Genomic DNA, 18,975 nt, shown 5'->3' with positions numbered 1-18,975 from the left:
AGAATCAGCTCAGAATACTGGTACTGGACAGACCCGGGCCAAATAAAGGAATCCTGTAGCATTTTAGCAAGCTGTGTAATAAAGAAAACTCGTTACTATTCTTTTATTTAGCTTTACTCAAAATGATTTCTATCCACCTTTTACTTGTGTGGATTATGAAACAAAGCATAAAATGTATTTTTTCAAATAGTCTCTCCTCTACCACCACACTGGTAGAGGAGCTGAAGTATCTAAGGCTGTCTTATACACTTAAACTCCAGCTTCTCCAGACACAACACAGACTCTATTGAAAACCAGCCACTGACAAGCAGCTCCTTCTTCCCTCTCATCACCCTGATAAGCCCTCCTCTGTAGCCTGAACCACACCTCATCACAGACTAGATGATCTGAACGAAGCCGACAGGTCTGCTAGTGGCACTGATGTTGTTATCAGTGTGAACACAACAGGGATGTAGTGGAGCTAATGGTACCTCTTTCTCACAACAAGTGACCAGTTAAATACTCATGTTGGCTGTCAGGCTCACCTAGGTCCTTAAATACCTCCCACATAGGATGGAGTTAGATTAACAAAACTGTAGTTATCCTAGGTTGTGTGTGTTAAAGGTGTATTGATGGGTTAACACTGTGAAGAGAGATAAAGGAGGATATCATGTGTAACTTTTCAGAGGAGATAGCCCCGTAGAGACAGCACAAGATTTAGAGAGCTGACATGGAGTACAAAACTTGAAAAATGTTTGTTTACAGTTTAGCCATCCTGAATGTCTTGGAGTATTAAAGTTCATAAATCATATTTTACATTGTATCTCTCCTCACTTACGACTCTGTAAGAAAACCGAGCAAAGGTTTGCTTTAATGCCTGTTGTGGAATTTATGAATATTAACGAGAATACCAGTTGACTGAGGTAAGTCGTTACGATTTCGCCCAGACCAAGTAGCTGTCACTCACATCCCTAGCTGACGCACTTAAGTCAGAAATCTCCCCCCTCATCATGTAAGTTTCTGTTTTTCTTGTTGCTCTCAACACTTCTTTTTTTCCTGGCATGTTCTCTCTGTCCCTCTGTCTTTCTCTCTCCCCCATCTGTCTCACTGATTGCTCTCCCTCTATGTGCCTCCCAGGCCTGCCTCTCCACCTCTCCTCTCTCGCTCCAGCCTTCTCTCACTTCTCTAATGAGAGTGTGTTTTACACAGGCATTCTGAAAACCTCCTCTGCTAATTACATGACAAGCATCTCGTTCTGGGACACTAATGAAGAGGAATAGCGAGCTGGAGACGCCACTGGAGTGGTAGTGGTATGTGTGTGTGTGTTTGGTGGTGGGGGGGGGTCAAACTGGCCACTGGGTGGGGTGTTTGTGTGTGTGTTTGTGTGCATACGTGTGTACTGGGGGAGTATTCTGGCGCCAGGCCAGCAGCTTATCAACCGGGGCATGTTGGACTCAGCATCTCATTCTCTCCCTCCCTCCTCAGCCTGCTTTTTCCTTTCATCTTACTACACTCATTTTTTTTTCTTAAAAAAGATCAGTGTAGGGGCGTTATTTTTGCCAAATAACGTTAACTTTCTACTTAATTAAATCTGTTAAAAGCTTTGAAAAGAACACTTGTTCTCTGAGCCTTTGATGTAAAAAACAATGCAATCCACGCAAATCCATGATCTTTCCTGTGTGCTCTACTGACTTCTTTGCCCAACCTTTAAATGTGTAGCGCTAGTTTCGACAGTAGAATCAACTGGATGTGGGCATGTTATTAAGTAAACACGACACAAACGGAAAACAAAACAGTACAGTAAATGCAAACATTTATAGCCTACAGATAAACCCACACATGGAGGAGAAGGAACACAAAAAGGGAGAGAGAGCGACCTAGGCAGAAATCCAGCGACTCAGCGTGTGATTTGGAGGAACTTGTTCTGTCAAGAGGCACACTCGAACAGAAGATCGCTGTCCCGTACCATCCCTCGTGAAACGCTTGAGAAACACAAACCATCTGGAGGCTATAGTGCACACTCTCAACCCATCAAATATTGAGGATGTTTGTCTGATTTACGGAGCCTATTTAGGAGTGTTTGGACAACTTGGCTGAGGGATTGGTGCTTTAATTAAAGATAATATCAAGAGCTAATATTGCCCCCAAGACCTTTGCCTCACAGTCAACAAAGTGCAACAAAGTCACGGTTCTGTGGGTGAGTGTGAGTCTTAACCACAAACACTTCTAAATGAATCTAGTCAGGCCTGACACAAAGGTCTCTGCATGTTCCATGAGGTTACTACCCCATAGTCCCCCAGTTTCTCTCATGCTGATGCCAATAGCAACGTAGGCTTTTTCAGGCCCAAGCCCACCGCGGTGATGGCATATTGATACTGTCATAAAATATTACATCCTCACTTTATTCATTAGAACTGGGCTTTAATCTAAAAATATCATGGGCAGGGAATAAAACAGAGTTTTCAGCAGCAGAAAGATTAGGCCTGTACTCCTCTCACTGAGCACCACAGCTCGGAAACACTGAGGCCCAAAATAGATGTTCTTCTCATAAAGGGCTCCTTCTTTGTAGTCAGCATACAGAAACAACATCTGCAGGGCAGTTTCTATGGGGGGAACAGATTCGGGCAGGCTATCAAAGAGAGAGGCGATCTCCTGTGAGAAGCGGTGGGTGGAGGACTTCCATATTCTCTCTCTCTCTCTTTCTTTTTTTTTTCCTCCTTGCTCTTTCCCTCTATCTCTTGCTTCCAAAAATCTGTAGCAATCAGGACGATGCTAATAAAAGACCATTAATATCACCTGTCAGCGCTATCTTTGGAAGATCCAAAATGAGAAAATGAGACCAAAGGATTCACAGTCTGGAGCTGTTCACCAAGACGCAAGGCACCAATGGAGGACAGTCAGCAGTATGGTTTTGTGTGCTGATTAAAAAAAAATAAAACATTGGGATGACAGAGATCCATCACTGTCCCAGAATAAAGACAACATAAGGACTGCAGAACAGTCCCATATTTTATAACTTATGTTTCATCTAGAAAACATTTGGTTTTCTTAGCTGAAACATTAGGTTTGGGGAATTTATGTCTCAACGTATGGTTTGCTCATATTGGTTGGTTGGATCTGTCCTGTCAAATTGTTTATCATTTTTAGTGTTTACTCAGAGATGTTCCAGGAAAATGATCAACTGGGGTTTGAATTCAAGCAGGTTAAAGTGGGATTGCCACTTCTGAACAGATGGTAAAGATAAGAATATGGCCCCAAAGTGACTTTAGATACTATGTCTTTCAAGGCAGATAATGGACCTGTCATGAGAACTTTGTTTTAGGGTTCCCATTACATGGCCACTATTTTAAACTCCCGATGGTTTTAAGTTTGGAAAGTTGCATAGAGGATACTTTATTCAAGTCTTGTTTACATTTTAAAAATATTTTTAAGACATTCTAGTGGAAACAAACAAATATTAGTTTAATTCAGAGCTGATGTAGATGCAAGAACACTGTGACTTTACAAGGAGAGTGAATGTTGAAGGCCATAAACCCCTGCAGGTCTTTTGACTGATGGCTTTTACTGGTGGTGATGGCAAGGCGTTCACTATCTGTTTAATGTAAAACATGAGCACAGCCAGAGCATAGGAGGAGGCTCTAAGCGGAAAAAGGTGGCACCATAATCGGGAGGTGAAAGGCAAGGGGGCAGCGTGATGATAGTGGCTTCATGTGGAGCAGGAGTGAATCAAGGGCCTCGCCTTTGAACTGGTGAGCCGGTTAATTGAAACAGCATTGCCGGGGCATCGGCCGAAGATCTGGATCGCATTCATCCTCGCTTTTATTCAATTTGGTCTCATCACAGGGGCGCGTCCCGTGCTTTTCTCTCCACATGGCAATAAGTCATACCCCTGCCTTTTGCCCTCGACGTGTTGCCCATCTGTGTCCCCTGGGGGCCCGGGGCGCTGAGGCCCACAGAACGCAGAGGGATTCAGGCGAGGTCTTGAGAAAATACAGGCTGCCTGCCACTGAGCCCCTTATGGTACTTCTTCACGCCTCTCACCTTGGACTTGACCCCTCCCTCCCCTCAGCTCTTCACACACACACACACACACACATACACACACACACACACACACACACACACACACACACACACACACACACACACACACACACACACACACACAACTCCTTACCCCGAGACTTTTAAGATTTACTGTTAAGAGCAGTGGCTGTCAGGAGGTTTGAACCGTGCACTTTCTAATTCAAACAAATGCTGCACTGGGGTCATGGAATTATCATGGAGCCACAAGGTGTTTCAGATGACTCGCAAGTGTTGAGTGTTAAGCTGATAGAGAGAGAGAGAGAGCGAGAGACAGTGGTCTATGCTGTAATGGAGCAGGAAGCTTGCGAGCTTGCAGCAAGGAAATAAATAAACAAATAAAGCGATAAATGAGCAAATAGATAAACCTTCACGCTCTTACCTGGTTATCACTAACCCCTATCAGAGTGGGTGGATGTAGATCTTGTGTTGTACTGGGGGAACTTCTCATTTCGCAGAAGAGTGGTCAACGTTTCTGTCATAGCTTTAATCAGGGTCCTACATGCATTGGATGTTGGTTGGGGGTTTAGGAGGTAGGAGGTGGTGGATGATGTGATATTCAGTGATGTACAGTAAATAAATCCTCAAGAAGCAGATGCATCTCAGGTGCATTCTGGCAACTCACAGCGACAGTTCCTCAAATGGTTCATTTTAGCCTCGTTTCATACCAGATTTCAGAGGTTCATTGTACTGGACAACACAAGAGCTGGGAGGTATTTACAAGTAAATTTAAAATATTGAGGCTTGATTGAAATTTAATTGACACAAATGTTTAAAAAAAAGAGCATGTCTGTGCTTTAAATAAACCTCTACCTGATGTGGCACACATAGAGACAGAGATGTTTTTTTTTCCAGATGACAACATCACAGGAAGATCAGCTATTGTCATTGTCATCACACCCGTCTCCATGTGATGTTTTCCTCCCCCTTTCCTGCTATTTTTCCCAGTAAGAGGTTGGCTATTTGTGAGAAGTAAACAAACAAATAAACAAACTTATTTTAAATTTAGCTGAAAACAGGCCATTTTAATGACACACCACACAGAAGGAGAGGTGAGATTACGGTTCTGGATCATTTAATGAATCAGTCTAATGGCAAATGACAAATCAGATGTTGCCTCGATAAATTCTTTGTTTAAATTCCCTGCAAAGCACTGAAGAAACTTCTGAGCTGACCTGATATTGTATATAATATACACCAATCACAAGATTTTGGAATATTTCAGAGATGTAAAATACAAGACAGGAAAAGCTGGATCACATCTAAAACCGATTACTGACCACCACAGGCTCTCTCTACAAGTTTACACCTGTACTGAGACTGCATGTGAACCACAGCTGCACGTAAAGTCCAAAGACTACATGCAGAGGAAAAATAGGATTTGGAGAGGATCACCGTACGATTGAGGGAGGGACTAAAAGTGTGCATAATATTCCTTCCTCTGTGGGACTCGCTGCAAGCAGGTACAGCATCTCTGCAGTCCACCGCTCAGCTGTCACACTCAGCTGCCCAGCGCTTCCAGTTTACAGGAAACTTCTCACTCGCACTCGGTAAGTGCAAAGTTTTTTATTATGGTTTTTCTTTTTGTATTAGAATTAACTATAAATCAATGATCAATTGAGTGGGTGCGTTCTATTATCGGTGCTGGGTGCTACTTTGATGCACGGGGGGTGAAAGTGTTGGCTTTAAAGTTTCTGTTTTTTCCCGTCAGGAATTCTCATAAAGCGCGCAGCGCCCTTTTTCAAATTAAGATGCGCTGCTTTCGACCTGTTTCCTCTTTGTTTATTTTTGCGACCTTACCGCACCGTTCAAAAGAAAGTAACATGCACATGTTTATCTCTTTTTAAAATTAACTTTACATCAAGATTTTTTTTCAGTTTCCTTCATTTTGCGGGCTTGAAACTGCCTTCAGATAGAGCTCCAAAAATCTTTAATGTATAAATAGGATGTATTTATACCACATAATTAGGGCTATATGTACGCTTTACTTTTTTATTTAGCATTGATTCATTGTTCTTCTTTTACCCCCACCAAATCAATGACATTTAAGTAAAAGCCTAAAGGTGGTGCAGGGGTTTGAATAACAGTACTGATTTGCACATTATTCACTTTGTGTATGGGTACTTTTTTTCTGAAGCAAGAGCATCTGAATCTTTTTGAGCTGGTGAACATCTGCAAGCATTGAGCACTGGCACATCTTCCCTCACTCTTGTCAGCAGCTGACACAAACTAGATATTCAATTGCTTAACATATGAATGTGAGGAAGATGGGACCTGCCACTGCCCATATACACCATTCCTCCTCTAATGTAATCCTTCAGCTCAGTTTCTAGTCTCTTTTGTTGACGCTGCTTCAAGTAAATAATGTTAAGTGATAAGCAAAGTGTGTAGGAGGGGAGGAAGGAGAGGAAGAGGAAGGAGAAGAGGAGGAGGAGGAGGAGGAGGAGGAAGAGGAGGAGGAAGAGGTGAGGCAGATGAGAGGAGGAGGCAGTTTTACATGAGGGGAAGGGAGGGAGATGGTGAGAGAGAAGTGATGGAAATGTTTGGTAGGCAAGTCTCTGGATGGATGGATTTGCTAAGTTGAAATATTTTTTCCATATAAAAAGATCTTTATTGTGTTCTTTAAAAAATATACATTAAAAAAAAAAAACTCCCATAAGTTTTCATTCTTCTAAACTGGGCAGCTTTTGTTGCAGGTTACTGAACACTCCCCGCCCCCCTTTTCGACCCCATTTCTTCTCACACACCTACATATACACACAAAATACATACACTCACACACACACACACACAGCATTCAACCACACACTTTCACACAAAGGGCAAACAGAGTGTGATAGATAGATAAATCGCTCCACCCTGCCTCATCTGTTTGTGTGTTGATCCCTTCAGCAGGCCCTGCTTCTCCTGTCCACAGCGTCCGTGATGAGTTACTACATGGATCCAGTTTCTTCCTACACGGCCCTTCACCCCTGTGACCGTCTGGGCGCAATGGTAAGACCTCCCTCGTAAATTACCTCCGTGTTAAGGCTGCCTCAGCTACCTACCACGCAGCCGTGCAGGAGTGTGAGGGAATGAGGCTCATGGCAGTGCAGGAATTTGTTCAGGAGAACATGAGTGGTGCGCTCGCATGTGTGTTAGCAACTCTGGAATCCATCACCTCACAGAAACACACTCTATCTGAACATTTTTCCTGTTGAGTTGTAGTCTCTATCTGTACATGGTGTTCCTCGTGATTTCGTCAAAAGTTAGGAAACAGAGCTGTTGAACAAGATGATCTTCTACAAGGCTGTGAAATTGCCCTTGTGAACCCCTCTCTGTTGCACAACCAGCCACCGCCAAAATGCACTTCTCTTTAGCAAGTAATATTGTAAATATTGAGACCTGTGGGCCTCCAACCTTGCCACTAACCAATCAAATTGGAGTCAGACCGTAACTACTGAATAACACTTTTCTCAGCTAAGCCATCCGCACAGTGCTTTGCAGCAGTCTGTTTGCAAGAACTGCAAAGCTCTAAATGCTTTCCAAATGAGAGAGCTGAATACAGAGTCAGAGACAGTGGTAGCTGGGAACATTGGGATTCCTGTCAGGAGAGCATTTGAAGGGTGAAGGCCAAGGAGCGGCAAAATAAATGCCTCCATTTGTATGCAGAGCGCTGGCACATTAGGAAAAGAGACTGAGGTTATATGCAAATGGCAACCCCACCCTGGCCTGATAGAAAACATAGGAGGATACAGCTCCCTGGGTCCTAATTGGCTCAGGTGGTGGGGCTTGCCTTTGAAATTGAGACTACTGTATACCAGGACAGACTTGGTCAAAAGGTGAACCCGGGTCACCTCGGTAGCTCTATTCTCTTGAATTTACACATATTATCTGCAAAAAAAGCAGAGGGCCTAATGTGTTTTTATATTTATTATATATTTTTTTGTGTTTACACTTCAGTTGGTGCCTTCTATGCTTTACAAAGACCTACGCACAAAACAGGGGAGAAAAACCAGCTGCTTGTAGCAGTTAAAAAAATACCAGAAGCCCCCTCACTGCAAGGGTGACCTCAATTTCTTAAAAACATAAAGAGAAATTATAGAACAGTGTGAGGCTTCCGTACTGTTGTACATGTAATGCACAGAACAGCAGTCTTCTTTATACAGCTTTGGTTTGGAATGCCATGCAGTCAACCCTCTGAATCACTGCCATTTTGCGTCATCACTGACATATAGATAGACTCAGGGATGTAATTTTTACATCCACATTTTTTACATCTACATTTTTTACATCACATTGCATCGTGGGGCTGATAACAGAAAGCTTTGTACATGTCGTGGGCACTACTCTTCTGTGTGAATTTGGACGCTCAACTGAAATGGTAGAAGGTAAATATAGTGCACAGTAAATGGGAGTGATTTCATGCGCAGGACTTTTCTTCAGAGCAGATATTTAAATTTCCCTTTGCAGGAAAAGCATAGGTGTGGCAGCTCGTTTCTCTAAGTCTCTTAAGTCATTCAAGGCGGCCAACATGCACGACACCAGGGGCCCTGGAACAATATATTACACCTTTTCTTTTAATCCACAGGTGCATTTGATTACACGTCTGCTAACTGTAGACGTTGCAGTTCCTGCTTAGAACCACTAGGGGGCATGCAGCCTAAACACCCGTAACGATGAATGAATGAACGAACAAATGTATGCAAGTATAACTATGAGACTAGGCCTGTCGCGATAAGCAATAAATCAGTTAATTGAACGATAAATTAAAATGAGCTCAATAATTTTGCCAGCTGCGATAATTTCTTGTTTCTTGCTTGTTTGTTTTCGTCGTATGTCTCTCTCTCTCTCTACCAAAGAGTAGACAAAACCGGTGCATCGCTCTCGACTGACCCCTCTCGTTTCCTTAGCATAGTGACGAATGAACTCTCGCGTCAGTTGCTTGCCAGCCGCATCGTAGTCTTGTTTCAGAGTGCAGCGTGAGAACCTCGTGAGGAGCTGCAAGCCAGAGGGAGGATGGAATTGGTTTCAAACCCGAATTCTACGTCTGCAGTGTGGGAGCACTTTGGGTTTAAGCCAAATGACCGTGGTGAACCACTGAACTTGTGCCAGCCGGTATGTCGCATCTGCTTTAAAACCGTAGTAACTAAAAGCGGAAACACAACAAACGCACCTCAAACATAATCGTCCGGAGCAGTTTTCCCACCTGGGGAAAAAAACTACGACAGGTGAGCCGTCTCCGTCTTCCTGACAGTCCACAATCACTGGGGAATTTAATCGACACACAAAATACAAACAGGGGAGTGCAAAATGGTGCGCACTCACAGACAGTGTCGTGCGCTTAATTGCTAAAGAGATGCTGCCCTTTAACATCGTTGAAAAGCCGGCATTTCGAAAAATGTTACAAACATTTGACAGCCAGCACGAATTACTTGGGAGAACATACGTGTCACATACGGCAATTCCACAACTGTACAACAACGTGAAAGACGACATACTTCATAATACATTTTATTTATTGTTTTTGTTTATTTTGGATATTTAAAATTTCTTCCAATGGTTAAATATTACAGTGGTAAATGTTCTTTAGAAGTAAAAATTTACTCATCAGCCATTATCATTATTTTAGTTGAAAATGGTCTCAAAACGGCAATATTATTGTTTATCGCAATAATTCCTGGGACAATTTATCGTCCAGCAAAATTTGTTATCGTGGCAGGCCTATATGAGACACTGTATAAGAAAGATGAGTAACTAATATTGAATGAAAATGGTTTCTCATAACGTTGGGAAATTTCAGTCATTTTTACATGTGTTTTTTAACTTGCGTGTTCCCATATTGCAAAATACACTGTGTGATTTCAAAATCTATGTTCCTTTTTATATATAGTTGCAGTTACGCAGTGGGTTAACTGGCACGTGACAAAAATGTGAATAAGCATGAATCTACTTTGATGATACGAAGGCTAGATGCATTTTAGGAAACACAACATCAAATACACTAACCTATTTAAATTTATGTAAATATTAGAATTGCTGTGGCCCATCCCCTACTCCAATCAGTGAGATCTTTGAATTTGCACAAGAGGGGACTGGATTATCACCAGTCAGTATGTTCAAGATCTCAGTGCCTGCCGGCCTTTTTCTATTCAAATATTGGCCTACTACTGTAATGTATCAACATCCCAGTGCTCTCTCTATGTTTTACCATGGTTTTATTATTGTTTGAAATGGGCTATTAACTTGTCCTGTCAAAAATAAATGGCTTGTAATACACTCCCATTCAAATCATTGTATGTGCACAATATTACTTATAGCTTTAGCTATAGCTTTTTTCTCTACAGCACCACAAAAAAAGGTGCTCATTCGTTGACTGGAGAAGCACATAAAAGTAGACAGTAAGGAATGTGTATAGTACAGTGTTTTTGCTATTACGGCTAACGACAACTCCTTTGAGGTTGTCGTTGCCCGTCCCTGTTAATTTTCTGAATTATAGGCTTACCTCTGCATTTAAAGTTATTCCACATTTCAACTGATTCTACATTTGAAGAATATTATGGTGTCAATCCACTGTTATCTATGTCAGTCAATCTGTCTAATCCATAAATCATCCATGTGGCTCCCTCTATGCCTATCTAAGTTTTTCCCTCTTGCTGACCGGCCTGATAGGAGATGGCAGCTTCCCACGCAAAGCTCTAAAGAGCCTCGTAAACTGGCCTCCCTGATCCTCTGGTCATGTTAGCCATGCATAAAGCTGGCTGGGTGCTGATAAATGCTGCTGTGCTTAAACAGGAGCTGCTTATCTGATCGGCAGTCACTCTGTCAGCCAGTCAGTCAGTTGCACATATGACATAAAACATATGACAGTCTAACGTCCCTCTTTTTTTGGCGGCTACATTGGCAAATCTAACTGTGACGTTTGTTCTTAGTCTCCTTTGACGTGTTACAATGACAAAATGAGCCATTGCAGCTCATTGAATGACACAGTTTGAAAAACTTTTGTGAAATGAGCATAAACTCTGAAAGAACTTTACATGCTGTAGCACAAATGAGGAAGCACTTTAGATCAGTATTCAAATATGAATAACTGAACATGGTAAGTTAAAAAGAGCAGACATTATGTCTAGTTAGGAACATGTTTGTGAGAAAAATGTCAATCTCCTGTTCACATCAGTTTTAAACCGAAACATCCAACAATATCTATTGAGGTTTTTGTTTGTTGCCAAATGAAGGTTTTGATATGCTATAAATGGCCAAGTGGCTATCTTCTCCCCTGCTATCTCTTGTATCCACATAGAATTTCATATCTCCTCTGGCTCCCCTGTCAAGTGCTGACTTCAGACTTCCCCCTCGGTGCAGCCTCTTACGTGAACAGTTCAGTGATAAGCGGAATAAAACAACACAGCAAAGATAAACTGAATGAGTCAAATTTAGCCGCAAGGGTTATCTGTGAGGGAAAACAATGAAAAAAAAATCGCTTTCAAACTCCAAGGTTGCACTGTCGGCCAAAGCCACTGGATAGTTTCATCAGCTGTTTTCAGCCTAATCTTTCACTACATCCCCAGGCAAAGAAATAAATGTTTTCCATTAGTTAACAAATAAAACTCTGGCTAAACTTACTGGTGACATGAAAACACATACTGATTTAGTTTGAGAGCAGTAAAGCACTGGCAAGTTGCACTGCCCCTCCAATGGTTCAAGCGTGATTTTGTGCTTCTCAGTTCATTTAGGCTAAACCATACTGTATGTTTTATCTCCAGAGGCAGAGTGGAGGGGTGGCAGTGGGCCCCCAGACCCACCTCACAGGTGTGGTTCACCCTCAGCAGCAGTACTACCCATCGCAACCCATTTACCCCCAGGATATACCCCTGCAGGAGGTACCCAACGGACACGACGTGTGCCCTACAGGTAAGAAATGGACACAGAAAGTTTGACCTCAAACGTGACATGAGGTATTAGAAGAAAAGGCAAAATGCATATTCAGTAAGATTTTGCAATGTAACGGTCTTTCTAATGATTTTAATATATAATTAATAAATAAAACAGCTAGTTCTTTAAAACCTGCTTTCTTTTTAAAATCCTATTGTACGTGCTGCAATACATAATGATAAAAACTCTTTAACAGTTTATTGTGTGTAAACCACTTAAAGCAAACAAAAGACTTTGGAATGCTACATGGGCAATCAGTCACCCTCTAGCGTTCATGTCTGCGATCTTGACACACACATTCAAACTCCCTCATCCAATTTTTTTTTTTTTTTTAACAACAGACACACATACACACACACACACACAAACGACTCAACTTGGCCTGTTGTTCTGCGTCTGCTGCACGAGGGATGCTGGTGATGCTGACCTCGAGGGCAATGCCTTTAGCAGATACCCCCTCTCACTCTCTTTTTTCTCTCTGTCTCTCACTCTCTTCACTTTTGGGGACAACTAAATGCCCTGCATTTTTCTGCCTATAATCCTGTTTTTCTTTTTCTTTTTTTTTTTTACAAATGAGTTTTATTTTAAACTGGAACATTCCTTCCAGTGCATTTGCCTGTTCTTGACTCTGGCCTCTTCTCGTCCTCAAAAGTGATTGATGCTAGTGGACTGGGACGCACGCCACGGCAGCAGGGTAGGGGTGCTGAGGGGCACAAGCTTTCTTCCGTCACCTCCCTGAGCTGGATGCAGGGGGCAAGACAAGGGGGCCAAAGGGCGGCCATCTTTTTCCCAAGCCTCTGGTTTGGTCTCTGGAGAGGTGGAGGGGTCTGAGTGTGCACATGTGTGTGTGTGTGTGTGTGTGTGTGTGTGTGTGTGTGTGTGTGTGTGTGTGTGTGTGTGAGGGAGTCAGGATTTGATGGGATTTGCTGATGTTTGTTGCCAGAGACACACTCCTTCGGAGCCCTCACTTCATTGCTCCCAACGCTAAACCGTTGACATAAACATTGCTGAGTGGAAAAAAATGACCGAGCATTGACCTTTTTTTTCTCATCCTTCTAAATCCTACACTATGCAGACCACAGGTCTGAGAGCATTTGAGCCACCTGGAGATGTTGTTAGAGTCATTTAGCTCTTGTTGTTCGTGTCACATAAATGAGGGTTTTGTGCTACCATGGCATTATGAGTCTTTGCTAACCTCAAAAGCATCTCGGTAACTTTTGACACAGTCTCCACACCCTGCAGCCGTTGCTTTGACTCATTTCACCCAAACTGAAAACACTGGTCTCCCCTTGAATATTTTGCACTTGAAATCTCAGAACACTCATATTCAATTTGTATATAATTAGAAGTGGAGACACAAAAGTAATTCAGCATGCTCCTGCTGTTTAAGTGATTTGGCACTTTGGAGAGCTCTACTTTGAAGTCACATGTGCATACCATTCATTTTTAACCACTGAGATTGTGCCAGTTTTTTTTTAAATTATGATTATGCTTTTGCTCATTAACAGTAAACTAATGTTTTATTTAATCAACCTGAGAACATCTGAGGCAATCAACTGAAGATTTGCTGGGATATAATAGAATTTAATGACTTCATTAGTAGAGTCACAGCATTTATAAGGTGTCCCTTCAAGTTTATTCTGTTTGATTCAGGTGTGTAAAAGTAAAACTGTCATCAGCAAAATCCTCTTACTTTATTCTCTCAATTTTCACAGATGCTAGACTTAAATTGATATTCCACAAAGATAAATCAGCCATTTCTAAAATATTTACTGGCACAACAGTTACAAGGTGATCATTAAACAAAAGTAAATCAGGAACTTTTTTAAGCACCACAGGTAAGTCCTAAGTTGACAACATTCCTAACAATCTTGCCAACTAAATCCACTGTCTTGGCTGAATGGGGTGATATATTTTATTTAACTTTTAAAGTGGTTACATTACCTAGGTTTTTACAGCTGAAGTCGCTTTTTTTTTCTTTGAGAATGGATTGGTTGTTGTTAAAATGAAATGTGCTAGTGTGAGAAAGAAGGAGTACAGAGCAGATGTGAGGCGGGGATGTTGGATGTTAAAGGACCATCGCATGTTTGGCCCTGAGCCCAATGTCACACACAGTGCTTCCTGACAACAGCCATGCCATGGTGATGTTTACACTAACCCAGCTCTACTCTTCACTATCCAACACTCACACCACAGGGCCTGTTGTACACTCCCATTGTGGAAATTCACTGTGTGTGCGTGTGTGTGTGTGTGTGTATGGGAAAAAAACAGAATGATTGCGTGTTTCTAGGTGATCTCATTCAAATCCAGGCACAGGTATCACACACATGCATACACACTTCACCAGCATCCTGCAGTGATGCACACTCCGCATATTCATTCATTAAATTCACACCCTGCACTCTGGTGTGTATTGTGTTACAGCATCCTCCCATTCAGTAAAGCAGTCGCACACACATTGACACACACTCACACATCCACTCCCAGGCACTCGTGGGTTCACTGTACATTTAAACATGCACTCCCATTTAGTACACACAGAAACAGCTGTGATCTGGCACTCAGGGACCATTGGCCTGTGTTTTATTTGATGTGATTTGACAGCTGGACAGTTGGAAGAGGAGGGGAACGGGGTGGAAAGCAAAGGAGAGTGGGCGGAATACAGTTTGAGGAGAGAAGACGGATAAGGAGAGGGATAAGTCACAGGACTGGGACTGACGAGGGGAGAGGAGGAGGATCTGAGATTTGGAGTCTTAGGGGGGTGGGGGGACTTCGCCTCTGATGAGGGGCACGTCCTCACGGGCGCAGGCCCATTTTTTATTTCTAAAAGTAAACAGGCAGCCTGTGGGGGTCTGGGGGGTTATGGGAAAGGAGGAAACAGTGATGCTAATCAGGCCGGCGCACACTTCCCCCTCCAACAATAAAACAAAACAAGAGTGGAAACACGGAAAAGCGACAGACAACTGTGGAGGAATGGGCTACACTGCTGCCATGGGTCCTATATTTGAACTGCATGGTGTGAGGGTAGTTCTGAAGCAAGAGGTGTTAGTGAATAAACAGAGGAAAGAGGTAATGTGTTACTACTACACTGTATATTTGTAGAATTTGAAGTATTTCTGGAGGTTTTTAAGAAATGTAGTAGTCAGTATTTGAGTGAGTTTCCACATTAGACATCTGAGAAGTGGTTGCATCATACAATGAAATCAGTTTACAGTAGAGTCCCTCTGGAATTTCTCTCCCATATCTCAAATTAAAAGACACCCACCTCAAAAAAACAAATTCTGGTGAATATGATTTTCTTTTGATAAGCCATTTATTTGAGTATTTTTTCCAAATATACTCTTGATACTCTTGACCTTGAGAAGTGTCTCAGTATTTTTCCCTCACCAACAGCCACTGGCTTTTACCCTGCTTGAAAAAAGTGATCCCTTACTTCCTGTTATCATTTCATAGATTTTTAAAGATACCTTTCCCAGAGTTCTTCAAGTTTTATTTCTAGGAAGTGCAAGTGTAGTAAGTTCCTCCTGATAGTGCGATGACTAATTACAAACCACTTCAGTTGGAGAACATGCAGTTCTGAAACACATGCAATCACTGATGGTTGATGATGCAACAGATGCCAGCTCATCAGGAAAGGTGGTGCTTTAATGAAGCCTTAGAGAGACCTCCCATTGTTTTAATGTTTATATTATGAGCTTAGCAATATGCACAGACTGTTAACTACAACCAGTACACACCAGTAATGGTAAGAGTGAATACCTCTTAATGTGTCTTGTAATATGTGTTGTCGAATAAGGTCCATCCTATAGTAGTTGAAGTTAAATTTTTGCCTATAGTCACTCAATGTAAAGAATATTTAACGAAATGCTGCAACTGTATTTTCACAGCCGGATCATTATCTTTTCAGAGTGTGCCATTCCTTTGAGTGTTGCGGCTCACTATAATATAGAACCTTCATTTATTCAATGAGAAATAAATTAAAACTGCGGACTGATGTATTTTCCCTTCAGCTGTGAGGACTAGCGAAGCTTTATCTGAGAGTGTGGTGGTAACAGAGAAGAGGGAGGGCAAGACAAGGAGAGGGAGGTCTGGGAGGCAAAGAGACTCGGAGGGGGGTGGGGATAATTGAATTATCTGCACAATGGAGTGATGGGGGGCACGTGGTGCCGCTAATGGAGGAAGAGATGTCCTTTTTAGCGAAGCTAATTGTTCAGAAAAGAGCTGAGCCTTTGTTCAGGGAGGCCCTGCTACTTAGTAGCACGCACAGACAGATGCACTCGCTGACACACATACACACACACACATACTCTCAGAAGAGACTTTGGAATGTGAGGCACAAGAGAGAGATGTACACAGGCACAGTACACGTGCATGAGCACACACACACTTACACACATACGGGGATACACCGCTCATGTCCCAGCTAAGCCTCTGATCTCAGCAGGAGTGCATCCAGCCTGTGGCACCTTCAGACAGCATCCACCACAGATAGAGCTGAGACTGAGCTACTAGACAGCGGCCACAAGGACCCCACTGTTTTACTGTTTCACTGTCTGCTCTTTGTGTGTGCGTGTGTGTGAGCGTGTGTGTGTGTGAGCGTGCACATGTCCGTCACCCATCTGTGTGTCTGCTTGGGTGCTTGTAAATGAGTGACTGATTGATTACATGCTAAGTGCTGTCTATTCACACAACATACCAAACCTGTCGGGCCACATCCATTGTCTGAGATGTATTATGCTTTGATCGTTTCAGATTTTATATTCATAACTGTTAATAGTGTTAAAATCTAAATACTCCAAAACTCTTGTGATTTGCTGCGAGGGCACCGGCATCAAAGACAAATATCTTTTGACAGCTGTATGGATTGCTCTAAATCGAATAACCTTTCAGTTAACTCTGTGAAAAGTAGCAGGTGCGACGGTTACATCTAAGGATTATAGACAGGCAGACAACACAGATGTGCCAGTGAGAGACAGACAGCAAGCATGAGAGAGCAGCGAGGAGAGAGAAAGAGAGAGCTGCTTTAGCAAGGGGTGCTAGACTGCAACGCAAATGAGTAAAGCCAGCTAACTGTCAAAACCATGGCAACAGCATTTGCCAGGTGAAGAAAAGAGACACTGAAACCAAAACTTGTTTGATCTGGGACATGTGTTCTCGAGTGTACTGGTTCATACACTGGCTGCTTGTTTTATGCGAGCGAGACAATTAACAATCCCTCTGTCTCAAAGGGAAATGACACAATTTGTTTCGACAATAGTTCTTTTTTGGGTTTGTATTGTGCAAAACTTTGACACAAGCAGCTGATGCCGAGATTTTTTGTGAAGATAAACTGGGTGTTTAGTATTAGATTTTTTTATTTTTTTATGGAAACTGTTTCCCTCATGTCAGTATTCTTTTCATAAAAAATGTGTTTGTCTTCAGGGTCAGTGTACACCAGTCTGTCAAAGGGCAATTGAAATGGTCATTGCTCTGAGAGACCAATCAGTAACACAGTGTACTGAGATACAACAGTGTACTCTGATGTTTCCTGGTAACAGGATTTTAAGGCAACAAAGTTTTTTGCAATCACTTTGTCGCTACCTGTTTAATAGTTCAGTTTTGATTCTATTAGTTTTGACATGCATATTTTTATTCTTAAAATCGATTTGAGGAAATACAGTCATATGCTTTAAAAGAAATCTGATGTAAAGAGTTTAAGATGGAAAGAAGAAAACCCAAACTGAAATGGGTTACAGTGACGCCAGTCCAGATATTAGTCAGCAACACTATTAAACCCCTAATGGCTGCCCTTAGGCACAGAAGGACCCGGTCTGTCCTTTTAAGAACAGATACGAGGGAGTTCATTAACAGAAAACAAAGAGGTCCAGTCATAGAGAGTGAGAGACTGACTGACTTAGATAAAGTGAGAGGTACTGTTCCCCCTTCCATTCTTCTCTTCCATCACCCCCACCACTCCCCTGGTGAGGCAGCTCCTCTCACCGCAGAACCCACCAGCACTCTTCCCAGACGAGGCTCCTATCAGGCCAATGAAACCTGATCCAGGGCTGCTAATGGAGCCAGTGAAGTACCACCGGTTTAAAAATCCATGCGTGATCAATATCCCTGGCTCCCCAGCCTCCATCCAAATCATCCCATTTAGAAATACATGAGTACAGCATATGCAAAAGTATTATATTAATGTGCATCATAGGTTGAGGCACATGACTCACTCTAACAAGGTTGCTTGTGGTGAGGTTGGATATATGGAAAAGGAGGGCCAAGGCCTTAAAGAAAACCCTTTATATTTTTGCATTAATGAACAAAAACAGGTTTCTGTTAACCTGAGTACATAATGCTTCTTCTTGCTGGAGCTAGATTTTTTTTTGCCTTTTACAAAAAAAACAAAACAACAACAACAACAAAAAACATAGCTTCCAGTGGAAGTAAAATTACTATTATAATCTGTTATTACTGTTTCTGTTGCCATGGGAGGTGTTCCCTAATGGCAGTGGTTTGCTCAGAGTGGAGCCTTACTGTGGCTAAAAAGCCCAGTCTTTCTCTTGTCTTTGTTCTTTTCCAGTGACAGAACAAATTCTTGATTCAATTTCCAGTAAGGCATGGCCATTGTTCCTGATTACTGTAGATAACAAAACACAAAAATCAAAAAAAAAAAAAAAGAAAAAGAAAGAAAAAGGTAATGGAAACTGAGAATTGGAACTAGCAGATTGCGTTATTCAAACTAGATTTTAGTCAGTGGTCATTGTGAGACCCAGTCTGACTGATTTTAATATCTGTACAACTATCTAACAATCTTTAAACCTCACATCTTTAATGTACCTTATTTATGTACGAGAAGGCTTTTATAGTTAATACTGTGCCTATTTGCAAAGATGTACTTGATGCAGCTGTTTAAAGAAAAAAAAAGATGTTTTTTTTTTAATTGATCAGTATAAGCTGAACAGGAAATACTCTGAGGTGTTTATGAGGGTGAGTTAGAAGTTATGAGGAAGCCTGGACCTGCAG

Source organism: Toxotes jaculatrix, chromosome 9 (assembly GCF_017976425.1).
Source record: "Toxotes jaculatrix isolate fToxJac2 chromosome 9, fToxJac2.pri, whole genome shotgun sequence".
Lineage (NCBI taxonomy): Eukaryota > Metazoa > Chordata > Actinopteri > Toxotidae > Toxotes > Toxotes jaculatrix.
Note: the sequence above shows the minus strand (reverse complement) of the source record.